A 14,573-nucleotide genomic window follows, 5' to 3' on the forward strand; every position below is an offset into this window, starting at 1 on the left:
TATGCCCTATACAGGAACATACAGCTGAGGATAGCCTTGAAACAGCCTTTCTAGACTGAATAGTAGCTTTCCCACACTCCTCAAGGCTTTCGACAGCACACATTTAGCACCCGGAGTTTTGGGAGCATTTCCACAGCCCCAAGGCAAGCTTGCACTCATACAAGTCATGATGAAAACATCCTTTTGTCATTAATAGAACTGATTCCCTTTTGTGCCTGGCAAAACACAGATTTGCCTGCATAACCAATTTTAGGGGTGACTAATGGGGAGGGTTAACTGCTAAAGCTTCTTTGAATAGGCAGCTTCAGTAACATGGAGCAAAAAGGCTTAGTGCTGGTCCTGTTCTCACCAGTGCACACCTGTGCCACTGCACCAATTATCCTTTGAAGTTATGTTCTCCCCGCTATCCATTTGAAGAGACTGGAAGAGTACCCATGGAGAGGCAAGGGTCTCAGCATGGTCACTGGTGAAACCCCAAGGCCATAAGCTCAAAACAGCTAAATTCCCATCCCAAGAGATGTAGAAACCAGCCCTGTGAATTGGCTGGATTAATGGTCCCCTGAAAGTGCAGCTCATGGTCTCTTCCAATGGCACTATCCCACTGAGGCTTTGTTGTGACATTTGAAGGACTGGGATCTTTGACCTGAGCATGGCCAAGAGTCTGGCTTGTAACTGAGGCAGCCAAATCTGGCAAGGAATGTTGTGACCAGACTTCTGAACTGGAGCTGAGACCCAAAATTTTCTTTACAGATGCTGTGGCAGAGAAGACCCAAAATTTACTGCTGTTTTTCTGGGTCTTTTGTATTAGGCAAGGGATGCCAGAAACAAAACAATGTGAAAGTATCTTCTGGCCCATCTTGGTACATACCTGAAACCATAACAGCTTTGCTGCTTAAGCCAAGAACTGCCTCCTTGTGATGGTGTGAGAGCACTGGGAGCCAGTAGCAGGAAGGGGACCAGCATGGGACCCTAGTGTCTCACAGGGACAGCCTGGTATCACTGCTTACAGGAGCCAACTAGCCACAGCTCTGAGCTCAGTTCCTGGAATTCGCAGGCAGGAAAACACCGAGGAAACCTTGAAGAACACGGCATTTCACTTCACAAGCTTATTTAAGATTTTTCTTCCCCCGTGCCTGCTAATGGATCTCCTAGCCGTCAAGGAAGCTTGCAAGTTAATTTTGAGTGTAAGAAAGTACTATAATTAGATGCAAAGATCCAAACACTCAACAGATAAAAAACCCTGTTCATTCCAGGAACATTTTAGCAACTGTTGACTGGTAGAAAGTAAGCAGATTTCAAAAAGTGTCAGCCTGCCATACCACTGCATGCCATTCCAAGATGAACATTGTTTCTAAATATATTTCCTGTGAATGAAAGAGGAAAACAAATCTAATTTTAAAGAAACAAAACCAAACCAGATGTGCACAAGAGTATGCTTTAGGCTTTTTTTTCTTAGTAAACGTTTTTACTTACTTCAGCGGTACCAAGTCAATAAATGTAACATGAGAGCTGATACGGTATTCGTTACCACCCTATTTAGCACCCCTGCTATCCTTTAAAACTGCACCCATTTGCCAGTTTCTCAGAACATGTAAATGAGTGTGGGAATGCAGCAAATACTTAAAACTGATGAAGGCATTTTAGACTTATCAAAACCACTTGTGCTTTTATGTTTGTGAAAGGTGTGATGTCGAGGTTTGGCACATTATGAAAAATAGCTGACAGTATATGAAACTCATTAGACTATTGCCAAGAAACATACACTAAATGATCTTTGCATTAAAGACCCTCTGTCAGTTCAGATCACTGCTAGCAGACACTGCTGGAGTGTTTTTACCTGCAATTAAAGCTACTGATTGACAGATCTTCCATTTATGAATGGTCAATGTCATTTTACATAGTCATCTACCATATCTAGTATAGAGATATGAGTGACTCTAAGTCAGAAAGTAGTATTGGTGGTGGCTGACTGAAACACAAAGACTTCTTTTAAACAGGAAAATGCTTTAGGTAAGTGTGAATGTTTGGTTAAATTCCTTTTTTTTTTCACAGGTATGAACAAGCATGTCAGTTCTTGAAGGTTGTCTTCTTTCTTGCTACTCACTTCCTTGAGACTGAAACTTTGGAGGTAGGGTACTGTGATGCTGAAGGTTCTCATCCCAGAGGAGATCTTAATTTACTTTCAAATGCCAACATTTGGCATGTGGTCAAATCAAACCACATGACACATAGAGGGAATTTCCAGACAATACTATGGAAACAGGTATGTCAAGAAATGAAAGGCCACCAAAGGAAAAGAAAAGGAAATCCAGATTAATTCCCTTTATGACTCCCTCATAAGAGTTACACAATACTTTTCTGCGATTCTGCCTTCCTTCTTACAAGATAGGTCATGGGAACTGACACATACATATCTCAGTGCAGATATGCACACACACACACATGTGCACACACACTCTGTTAATGTTACCATGACCATACACAATTGCCCATATAAATGACTGTTGGTACTAAAAAGCCAGCTGTGAATTGTAATTTTGCACACGATTATGTAATTACCTGCAAATTTTAGAAATGCATGTTTTTGAAGTTTTGGCTCTCTGTACATCTATTCAGGTTAGAGATCAGACTCTGAGAGTGGAATATGGAAATCTCTTTTTAAAATGCTACTGTCTCTAGTAATAAGTAGCAGATAAAGAAGAAATGTTTCAGGTGGTGTTATAATTGTGTTTTGATTAATGTTATACTGGAAAGAAAGACAGGGAATCTTTTCCATGATAGCACTGCAGCAGACTGAGATGGGAATGTCAGAGTAATGAACTCTGTTAGCACAAGTCTGTAATTTCTTTAAAGTGAGGAAAGTACTCCCTAATAAACCATAAAGCTGCTGATACCATAGTCATTAGACAAAAGATCAAGAATCCATTAGCAGCTGCCACTGCTGAGAAAGCTGTTAAGACCAGTAGCTGAGTGACACAGCAGACCTACAGAGCCCTGCAGGTGACACAGGACATCTGATAAGAATCAGGCTTTGCAAATTCTAATCCCTTATCTCATTATAGGAACACAACCTTGCTATTGATTAATGTTTCCCAGGGCTTGACTCATGTCAGGTGGCAATGGATCAATAGCTTTCTAGCTTTTAATAAGGCAGCCAAGCTCCTCATTGAGATTTGCACATACAGCACTAGAAATAAGTTCCTGCTCCTGCGCTCTTGTGTTACTCCTTTTGATGGATGTGTTACCAAGTCCTGACCTCCACTATGTCTTCAATTAGAAATGGCAGGATACAATTCCTTGTTGTTAGACAGGCAGCATACTGCAGCTTTTTAATGATCACTTTGTCCTGCCCAAGCTTTTCTCTCTAGCATACCGTAAGTACCTATACTGAGCTAGAAGCTCATTTCTCTTTTCCCACCCCCTTCCTCTCCTCCTCCCTCCCACCAGTTTTGTGCAGTTCAAAACGAGGAAGTAAGGTGGTATCCCTGTATGAACAAACAAATAAATCTTAATACCACAACTATAGATGATGGGAGGTGCTGGATCCTGGCAATTTACTTCACCAGTCTAGCAAATAAGCAAGTGGAAAAATGATGATACCTTTCTTGAAAGGAAAACTTTACAAAGTGCTAATAAAGAGTTAAGCAAATTTGCATTACTGTACTCATGTGCAAGCCTAGTGTGACTGCAGGCCGCCCCCAAGTTGTGCTTGGGTGGTCCTCTACAAATTCGTATGCAGCAATTTATCAGTGGTATCTAGCAGTGATTTATGCAGCTGTCAAGCTGCCTTCATCAGTACAAGTGAATTGTGGGCACCATCAGCTAATGTGGACTCCTTCATAGTGTCTAAAGTAAATGAGGGCCAAATTAAAAGAAAAACAGCCCAAGGTACCACCCACTCATCTTCTCAGTTCTTTAATGACAAGTTCCCTCTACAGAAAAAACATACAGCTGCTCATATGAGACCACACTTACAGAGACCCCACTGTCTAATCACAGACAGCCTGTGAAAGTCAGCTTTCAGGGCCTTGGTTAGAGCAAGGAGAACAGGAAAAGTTGGCAGGGTTCCACCAAAAACTAAAACAGTATTGATGGCAAATAAAATTGACACATAACCAAATCAGTTAGTTTTCATAATAAATAATGATGCATTATTTTTTCAGGCAATAATATGAACCATCCAATGATGACATAATGCATCCATGTAGCATGTGCCTGTGTCTTTGTTTTAAATAGAACCAGTGCTGTAGTGTATGTTGGGTACAGCCACACATGGTGGTCTTAGCTGGTGGCTGATCCAGCCCGACAACCTCGGGTGCACAAACACACTGGTGCTTTGCAAAGGGGCAGAACAGCATCCCCGAGTCATGTGTGAGTGACATGCTAGTTATTTTTGACTAATTTATATGAAAATAGAGTGAGAAATATTTCTTGATTAAAATACTATCAATCAACAAATGGATCAGAAAAGCAGCCATACACACACATGCGCTCTCACACTTTTTTGGAAAAGATGCTTATATTTCCCTCCAATCTGAGAAGTTGTTTCTGGCAAGACCAGAAACTCGACCACTCTGAGGCATAATTAATCATCACTGATTTTGTTGTAACAGAAAATAAGTTTTTCTGCATAAAATTACAGTCTATCTTCATAATTTAACATGAACTTTTCAAGAGTAACTTGCACTTTCTTGAGCCAGTGGAAAAGAAGGAGCTTGTGAAAATAGGGTCCACATATTCAGCTTTACAGAGAACATGTTTAATATTGCAATTTTCGAGAAGGCAGAATGAAGGAATTGCTTGTGGACGTTAGCAGGGTAAAAAGCTGTCCCTAAGCACAATGTGTATTAACACCCCAATTCTGCATAAAATTATCTAAGCCTAGGCAATCTGGCTGAACACTAACATGTGCTTGCCTAAAATATGTGTAATAATCCCCAGTGGTTCCAGCTGGTGACATCTCCCAAACCACAGTCCCCTTAGAAGATGCCATTCCCCTAGAATTCAAACAGATGCTCTTGAGAACAAGAGTTGATCTTGTCCTCAATCTTTTTAACAATTTGCTCCAAGGTCTAGACAAGAGTTGATATGCCATGGTGCTTTGTAGCAACCCTCCTGAGGCAGTTGCCATGCAAAAACCAGCATAAAACACTGAAATCAAGAAAGCGGTGCTTCAACCAAAGTCCTGTGGTAGATTAGACAGAGACAGTTGACTTTACACTCACTTTGCCAGCACTGAACTACCTGTGCTGTCAATGGCAGGAAGAAGACAGGAATTAAGAATTTCTAAATTAAGGACTTAAGAATTCCTTGGTTGTCTTAATAGTCATGCCATGATTGCAAGCATATTGTGTCGACCACATTTAGATTCTGAGAACTTTTGCCACCAAGTAAAAACGTGTTTAAAGTCTGTACCCTGTGCTAATACCATGTTCTTTGGGACATTTTCTTTATCTCTGGTACTGAGCAGGGTATGAACAGCTGCAGGGGCTGTAATAGTGATTGTGGCCAACATTCTCTTTTGTGAATTCCTCTCTTTTTTCATTACTGTTTAGTCCTGAATTAGTGAGCTTTGTCCTAGCCAGAAAATTGCAAGTATTTCTCTTCCCTCCCTGACAGGCCTTGGATGCAATGGTACAAAAGAAATCTCCAAGCCCTCCTATTTTTGGAAGGCAGTCATTTGCTGGACAGTTCCACAGTGACCTGCCACAGAAAGCAAAAAGGAGCACTTATTGCTGTTTTGAAGCAGGTAGAAGCACTGAAGGGTCCTGTCTTTGTGCATTTAGTGTGATGCTAGAGGGGCTAGAGGAGCGAGACATGAACAACCACCATTGACAAAAGTACGCCAGAATGCGTTCCACAATTACCTTGTCCTCATTACTGAGACCATGCAAAAATTAAGCAATGGCAAAGGGCATTTCTTGCCATGGAATTTAAGTGTCAAAAATTTCTTCCAGATTCTTTGTTTTGCTTTATTTATTATCAGATGTGTTCATTATGACACATGAACTGAAGATAGCACTTGTCCTACCACCGTGAAGATGCTCTCAGGGTTGGCCAGATGTTGACAGTTTTGACACCAAAATAAAAGTGGGGATATCTGTGAGCTAGATCTTGCAGAATGGTAAAAACTGTCTCCTGACTGCAATTAAATACTTAGGAGCATAACCCTTTCACTAAGTGGTGTTGGCTGATAGTAGGAGAGACTATGACTTGTCAGCTAAGATGGGTTCTTATTAAAATTGGTGTGTCATACTTCCATCCAGAAATCCAGAAAAAGAGAGACCCTTTCAGAGTGTCTTATAGGCAGAATACTAAAACACATTGGTAACACAAGAACAAATTAAAACAGTAAAACATCCTTCCCTTTAGGCAAAAGTTGATTTACTTCATTCTTGATGCACCAAAGTAAATAGAGAGTAACCAAATATTTTTCTACCACAGCATTTTCACATTCCCCAACCATTACTGTATTTGTAAAAGCTTAGTAAATCAAATTTCAAGAAGAGGAATTGTCCTGGGTTGCAGTGTATTCTATTACCATCCCCATCAGCTGTTGAAATCAGGTGGGGCAGTGTTTCCTTGCCTCCTCCCCCCAGACTATCTTGCTGTTAATGGCCCATCATTGTCCTGCCGCCTGACTCAGAGATAACTCCCTATGGACTATCTTCTGTTAATGAGCCTAATCAACACTTTGCCTCCTGACTTGTTACCCCATTGTGAGATGCTCCACCCAGAGGGAGAAACCAAGCATCCCATCGTGGATATAATCTGAGGCTGAACACCAGAGACACCGGCTTCCCACTGGATTTCCAGAGGACAGGAGCTACACAGCCACCATTGGACTTCCTGAGGAAGAGCAGACTGTTTTACTACAGGATCACCGCTTCAGAGGACTGCAGCCACCATTCTACCAGACTGCTACCACCACCCTGCCTAACAGGGTGTCAGGTTGTACCTTGACTCTGTCAGTTTGACAGTGTTTTCTTTTACCTTTTTTTCCCCTTTTCTTTAATTTCCATTAAATTGTTATTCTGACTTGGTGCCTCCCACTGGTTTGTTTTCAAACTAGTACAGGAATTTTACTAAAACTAGTCTGACTTGGGACTAACCATTGCAGAAATCAACACAGAAGCAACAGTGCCCACAGGACCCTGTTGTAGCTGAGGGATATATTCTGGGCAGCACCCTTCTGCTGCCAGTATGTCCAGCCATTGGAAATAAAAAGAAGGCTCTCATTAACACCAACACATGGGTCTTACTGCTGCCTTCTGGGACATCCACAAATGTTCTTTGCTGCAAGAGATGAACAAATGTAGGTTATATGGCTCCCACAGTCCCCCATGTGTGTGATGGGATGTAAATTTTTAGGATTCATTGTACATACCTATCAGATCTGCAATACAGCAGATATTTAAGAATACACCCTACAATATGTTACACACCATGGAAGATGAAATCATGTATTATTTTCATTTTATATTCTTTGGAGAGTTATGTTACTTGTCATTGTATTTATTCAGGTGTTCATTATTCTCCATTAAAAGAGAAAAATTTGCCTGCTGTGGATGCCACAAGTGCTATAAATTGCAATTTGGTGAATTTTAAGCATGTTCTAAACCATCTTGCCAGGTCAGGATTTTGAAAAACATAGATTCAAATTTTAATGACAACGTAAATCTCTTTGTGAATGAAGAAAAGTGTAAAATGTGTGCATCTGCATGTTTGTCTTGGTGTGACGAGGGCCCTGGGAGTTCAGGAGCATGTTCACATTGCACATCAGAGATCAGCACAGATGTCCCTGTAGCACCACTGATGGCAGTACATCCCGGACACAGGAATAGAATAGTTGTGGCAGTATGGAGCCATTCTTGCGTGTCATAGCCTTGCTACAATGCAAGACTATTTAGGGTGGATGTCCAATTGTGCTAATATAGCAGTACTGTCTGCAAAAAAAAGTACAAAATTCAAGCTCATTTGGAAGAGATTCACAGATCTGTACTGTGACTCTGCACTGGGTGGTGTGATGGTTTGGGTCAAGTAGATGACAGTCACGGCAGTGTGAATGAGCATGTCCTAACCAAGGATGTCCATGTTAGAGCACAGAAAGAAAATAATAATTATTACACATGGACTGAAAACCTGAGACCCTTTGAAATCTCAACTGGAGCATTAAATGGTCCTGAGGCAGATACAATCAGGAATAATGTAGTCCCAAAAACTAGATGACATTAAGCAGGAACTACAATGCAAGGATCTTAAACAGATGGAGGTCCCCAAAAGAAAAAGAGTTCCAAGAGTTGTGCTAAATAAAGGCAAATGATTTAGAGCACAGTAGGAAAAGCCTTACTCTTGGAAAGAAGAAAATACTTTGGCAGCAAAAGCAGATATAATGGCTGAAATTTAACTCACCATGTTGAAAAGATCAAACTCAGCAGCAGCAAAAGGAAAGGAGGAATAAAGAGAGCTGAATTCAGCACAGAGTATATTTTCAGGGGACAGAGAAAGATGCCTAATGAAAAAAGTAAGGCCAGAAAAGCTTGTCAAAGTTTCCATACCAAACAATTTGTTCAGCCAGCAAATCAGAGTAAATCAGAGACTATTTTATTTTTGGCACAGATATAAATGAAACCTTCTAGTCAGGAAAATATTTTTCATTGTGTGCTGTGTAACCTTGTATTCGTAGAGACATGTTATATCCTAAATATGTGTCTAGAATGTTCTGCATATCAGTATAGTTTTACCCACAACCTCCTAGCAGCTCTAGGGGTATCTCAACTTTCACAGCTTCTCTTCCTCATGTTTGTTTTCCACAACATCATATTCAAACCAGAGAAGAAGTTCTGGCAGCTTTCCAGCAAATTAGGTCCATTAAAACATATTTTGCATTACTTCAAAATGGTTTGCACTGTCTCACTATAAGCAGACACACAGATGATTTAATCTGTCAAAGGGGCAGAAAGAAATTTGGATTTGTAAATTTACATCTGAATATAGAACACTTTCTTCTAAGAACTAATTGTACCTCAAAAGGCAAATAAAATGAAAAGAGGCTCCTATGAAACTATTTTATGAGTGGATTCCAAAGCAGCAGCAGGACAAGAATACCAAAACCAGTCAGGACTCCAAGTACTTGTTAAGTAGCATTTTAAGTCTTCAATACATTTATTATTTGCACCACACCACCCTCTAATGAAAAAACCAGACAATTCCTAATTTAAAACATACTTCTTATTGGAACAGCTACAGCAGCTCTCATCTATGTAAATATATGCAATTATTTTTCTCCATCAGCCCTACTGACTAGAGGTGCTGTCCTATTTTGACAAACAAATCAGATTTAGATTCAACTTCACATTTCTTCCTATTGTCACAATGTTACCATGACCACAATTCACAGGGACTTAGTCCTGGACTATGGCCTGCTCATACCTGTCACACTAAACACAAGGTAGATAGAGCCAGCCTCTGCTTCAGACTCCTTTTTAACCCAACACAGGCACTTTCAGGCAATTGAAACACAACCCTTGACCTCACATGTGCTGCCTAGCAGGAGCTCAATCCCCTAGCAAGACTGTCCTGCTTCCTCATCCCATTGCATAGAGTGCCAGATGCAGTCTCAACCCTATTCCCCTATGCCAAAAGTCTTATGATCTACCAAAAAGGAAACTTGAAAGGCAGATGCTTATGGGAATGGGTTTTCATTTCTGTTTCAGCTCCTCACTGCTCGTATCAGGACATGTTTTTCACCTTTCTCCCCACAAAGCAGACACTGCATCCCTCCAAGTTTTCTATGATGCCCTTCAGCTCTCTCACATAGCTCCAGTGGCACAGAACCATTTAATGCCAGAGAGACCCCAGCAGTAGCCTCAAGTATTACCTGAAGGTAAGTTGTATTGTTGTAACTTACACTAAACAATCAACTTTGCATGAAGACTTGCCTCTCTGTTACTTTACTTTCTCAAGGGTGCAACTACTTCCTCAGTTCTGGCAGATACTACAGTGCCTGAAAAAATACTGTCAATATTGGTCTAAAAACCCAACCCAAATGTAAAATCAATATAAACACCTTTCAATAAGATAGCTTTTTCCCTGTTGGAAGTCAGTATAAGCAATGAAAGAAAATACCTGCTAGTACAATTTCAATGTCTGCCTTGGCACATGTGGATGTCTTACCGTGCTGGAGAAGACCTGTCAACAGACTCAGGACATAGAGCAGAAAATTACTGAGACTCTTCCCTGGGTGAAGAAACGTATTTTCTTAAATCTAGAGCAACTCAGAGAAGTACTGATACCCTTCAATTTGAGGAGATTATTTTAGCCCTTCTGCTGGTTCAGAATACCTGCAGCAGTTTTCTTGTCCAAAGTACAACCAAGACCTCCAAGGTGCTAGGAGGTATTGCAGTACAAACATTTTATTTTACGTGGATGTACTCATCTTTCTAAAGTATATCCTCTCCATCTCCAAGCAAGAGCTACATGATCAGCCTGAACAGTTGCAGGGACTGATTCACACAGCCACTAACCAGCCTTCCGTGGCCCCTTGTCATGATCTAAAGAAGAAATTGTCTTCAAAGTTGAGCTTTCCATTTCTTCTCAGCTCTTAGACATGAAAACAGAAGTTAAAATAGCCTATACAGGAAAAAAAAAGATTCATTGTGCAACAACACCTGGCTGTCACTTGGGTTACAGAAGGCGGGAGAAAGAATTATACTTACAGTTTCTGGCTGGTAGAAGGCTGGTTTTAATATTGGTGGTTTACCTTATTTGTCTTTTTAAAATCACTTCCATTGTCAAAATCTTGAGACAGAAATTTTCTACTAAATTTCTAGAGTGAGTAACTATAGGATTGGTGAGTGACAGCAAAATTTAGCAAAACTTGAGACCTGCTGTGAAACGGAAACTGCCTTTCCAGCCCAGGTCTCCAGCTCCATGCTGGGGTGGTGAGATGCTCCTTTGTGCTAGAAGAGGCTAATGTCTCAGCTGAGTGCACATGGGCAGCTCATCACTTCCAGGTTGGTCTCAGAGCCCTGTGGGTACAAGGTAAAAAGCTCCAGAACAAAGAGGCAAACTTGGAATTCAGTGGCTAAAGAAACTTGTTTTGTTTTCTTGAGATGGAGAGGAGATCCCTGCACACTCACAAACTACTGTTAAAACCTTATGATCAGTCTTGATGTTCTGTGAAACTTGGAAAGAGGTAAGGATCAAGAAGGTATGTTAAACCCCATAATTCAGATGACATATTCAAGGCATTTCAAATTCTGGTGTTGTTTTTTGCCATGTGGAAATGGAGCAGTACTGGATCAGCAAAGTCTGCTGCTTTAAGATGCTAAGGACAAGATGTGGATGGTTTTGTGTGAACAAAACAATATTTACTACTAACAGTTTAAAACCAAGATTTTTTTTATCCCACTGTGGAGCCGTCTTTTCCCCAGGCTGAACAGTCTCAACTCCCTCAGCCTCTCCTTGTATTAGAGGTACTCCAGTTCTTTAACCATCTCCATTGCCCTTTACTGGACTTTCTCCAGTAGCTCCATATCTCTCCAGTACTGAGGAGCCCAGAACTGGCCCCAGCACTCCAGATGAGACCTTGCCAGGGCTGATTAGAGGCGAAGGATCTTCTCCCTTGACCTGCTGCAAACATTCCTCCCAGGAAGCTGTTTGCTGGAAGGGTACATTGCTTATGATCAGTTTGGTGTCTATCCCTGAGCCCTTCTCTGCAGAATTGTTTTCCAGGTGGTAAGCTCCCAGTGTGTGTCTGGAGTTGTTCCTCCTCAGGGGAAGGACCTTGCCTTTCCTTTTACTGAACTTTGTGAGATTCTTTTGAGACCATTTCTCTAGCCTGTCCAGGTCCCTCTGAATGGCAGCACAGCCTTCCAGTTTGTCAATCACTTCTTCCTATTGTGTTTCATTTACAAACTTGGTGAGGGTACAGTCTGTACCAGTAATTTAGCAAAGGTTTTAATCAGCATTGGTTCCAGTATTGATGCCTGATGTACATCACTAGGAACTGACCTACTGGTGGACTTCATGCCACCAATCAAAACCTTTTTAACTCAGGCGTTCAGTCAGATTTCAATCCCTGTCAGCATTCACTTATCTAAAACATATTTCATCAGCTAGTCTATTAGAATGCTAGGGGAGAAAGCATTAAAAGCCTGTTTGACATCAAGATAAACAACAACCATTAGTCTCCCCTTGTCCACTGAACCAGTCATTTCATCACAGAAGTCTATCTAGTTGGTCAGGGATGACTTCCCCTTCCTAAGTCTATGCTGACTACTCCCAGACATCTTTTGTCCTTAAACAGTTCGTAGTTAGATATCTGACTATAACTGAAAATTAACCAGAAACTCTTGAGAAATCAACAGTGTCAAAGAACTATTTCCTGTGCCTCATGATTTTTACTACATGGTATGTCAAGTCAATATTATACAGCAATTTCAATTCATTTTCTATAGTTGATCATGCGTTTTATTCTTGCCTCCATTCTCTGTGCTTCTCATGGACTTCCTCTTCTGGCTGAATACATCTAATTGTTCAACTACAACTAGAAGACTGAAGAGTATTTCTACAGTATTTCAGCCTGCAGGGTGGTATGAAAAGAAATGCGTCTTTACTAATGCATCTTCAAAACCCTTAGGAAGAAAATGGAATTTGGTTCCAAGTCTTTTAACTCCTGAGGAAGTGATCCAGATAGGCTGTTATATAGAAGGCAATGACCACCATCCTTCATCTCCCAGTATAACAGTTATACATAACTATTTTAATATAAAATAATTTCTGTCACTCTTGTTGTCCCAATCTCCATTCTGGAAGGACAGATATTTTCTGCAAATGCCTGAAAAAATTTCAGGTGCCTTCACGTGCCTTCTGTTTAACAGTGTATGGGTAGCCTTTGCTGTTTAGACTACAAGTTATCTATTTCTATCATATCTAAAGTGTCCATGAACATTCACCAATACATGCTGATATGAACTATGGGCATTACAACAGCATCAAGGGCAGAGGATTTCTAGACATCTGTAAGTATGCTGTAGATGGAGGAGGTTTCAGAGTCTTGGGTTTGGAAGGAGCACCCTAGTTCTAATCTAGGCACCAGAATCCATTTGGATATATTGCCACCAGCTTGGAGACTCACTGGGATGTAAATATGAACTTGAATAGGCTGTGCTTCTGCATTTCATTTACCAAAAGCCTTTTTTTCTCACATGGGTAATGCAGAGTCCAAATGGCAGTTTTAAAAACTACAGTCACAACATGCAAAGCCTTGTTCTTGAAACAAAAGGTAATGCATGCTGCTAGAGGTCCTTCCATATGTTTCAAAGTAACCAGCCCTGCTGCTAAATACAATACTGGTCATGTCTTATGCAAGAAATTCATCCTCCTCGTGCTGCTTGTTCTCTAACTGTAACAAGGACAAGTGAATGCTCTGTTTCTTATCAGAGTACTGGTATCTGTTCCTCCTTTTGGAGAGTTCATCCAGCTGGTTTATAGCTCCCACAGCTCAGCTAAGAGGGTGGGGGAAGGGGATTAGCCCAACAGTTTCAGTAAATTGCACACATTCATCACTCCCTTGACTTCTATACTCAAGTTCTTGCCTTTTATGGCAGATATAGGGAAAATGATAAAATGGTATGCCATACAACATGTGTACATAGAGAGCTGGGGATGTATTTCATATATCTTTGCAAGTCTTGTTTTACAAACTTTTCTTAAGGAATTTGGAATTCACAGTCTGATAAGCAATTTCAAAGGATAAGCAAACTACAAAGGATAACTGAATCTCTATCAGCAGCTATGTGCTCTGTCAGAGCAAAAGAAAAGACAGGAAAGGATAGGAAATTATATGATAGGGTGGAATAGGGAAAGAAGGAAGGAAGGATGGAATGAAGGACGGAAGGGCAGAAGGAAGGGCGGAAGGGCGGAAGGAAGGAAAGAAGGGAGGGAGGGAGAAAGATTGCATTCATTACGCAAGAGTGCAAGCATAGTCCATTAAATTCTGCTTTTTGTGTCAGTAGCAAAATTCTCCATAAAGCTGGGATTTTACTCCGGGCCTGTGCTAGAAAACAAATTTACATAACTGTCATTGTTTCATGGAGGAAAAAAAGTGGGTTTTGAATGAAATGATAGTAGAAAGACACCATTGTCTTCACGTGGAGTGGGCTATTGTGACAAAAGCTTATTAAATCAAATCCTTAGCACAGTTTCCAGATTATAATGTGAGTTTTGGGAGGGATGGGAGATTTCTCTTGATACATTCTGAGTGTTCTTTTGTGTTATGAGGCTCTGATCATCTGGCTTTCTCCACAGGACTTCAGTGGAACATCTCTAATTTTTGCTAAATATGGTGTTGGCCCAATAAGGTTGCACAGAAGAGCAAAATGAGGATAAACATGCCACATGTGTGGGCATTTGAGATTTCATCCAAATTAATCCAAAGAGAAAGTTGTATGGTCCTGATTCTCACCTCACACATTTTCTGTCACAAAGCTATCCTGTTAAAAATCAGAAATTATTTATTTTCCTGCTAAATATTTTGCATAGATACTAGAAACTCAATGCATTAACCA

The sequence above is a fragment of the Corvus moneduloides genome, chromosome Z, assembly GCF_009650955.1.
Source record: "Corvus moneduloides isolate bCorMon1 chromosome Z, bCorMon1.pri, whole genome shotgun sequence".
Taxonomy (NCBI): Eukaryota; Metazoa; Chordata; class Aves; order Passeriformes; family Corvidae; genus Corvus; species Corvus moneduloides.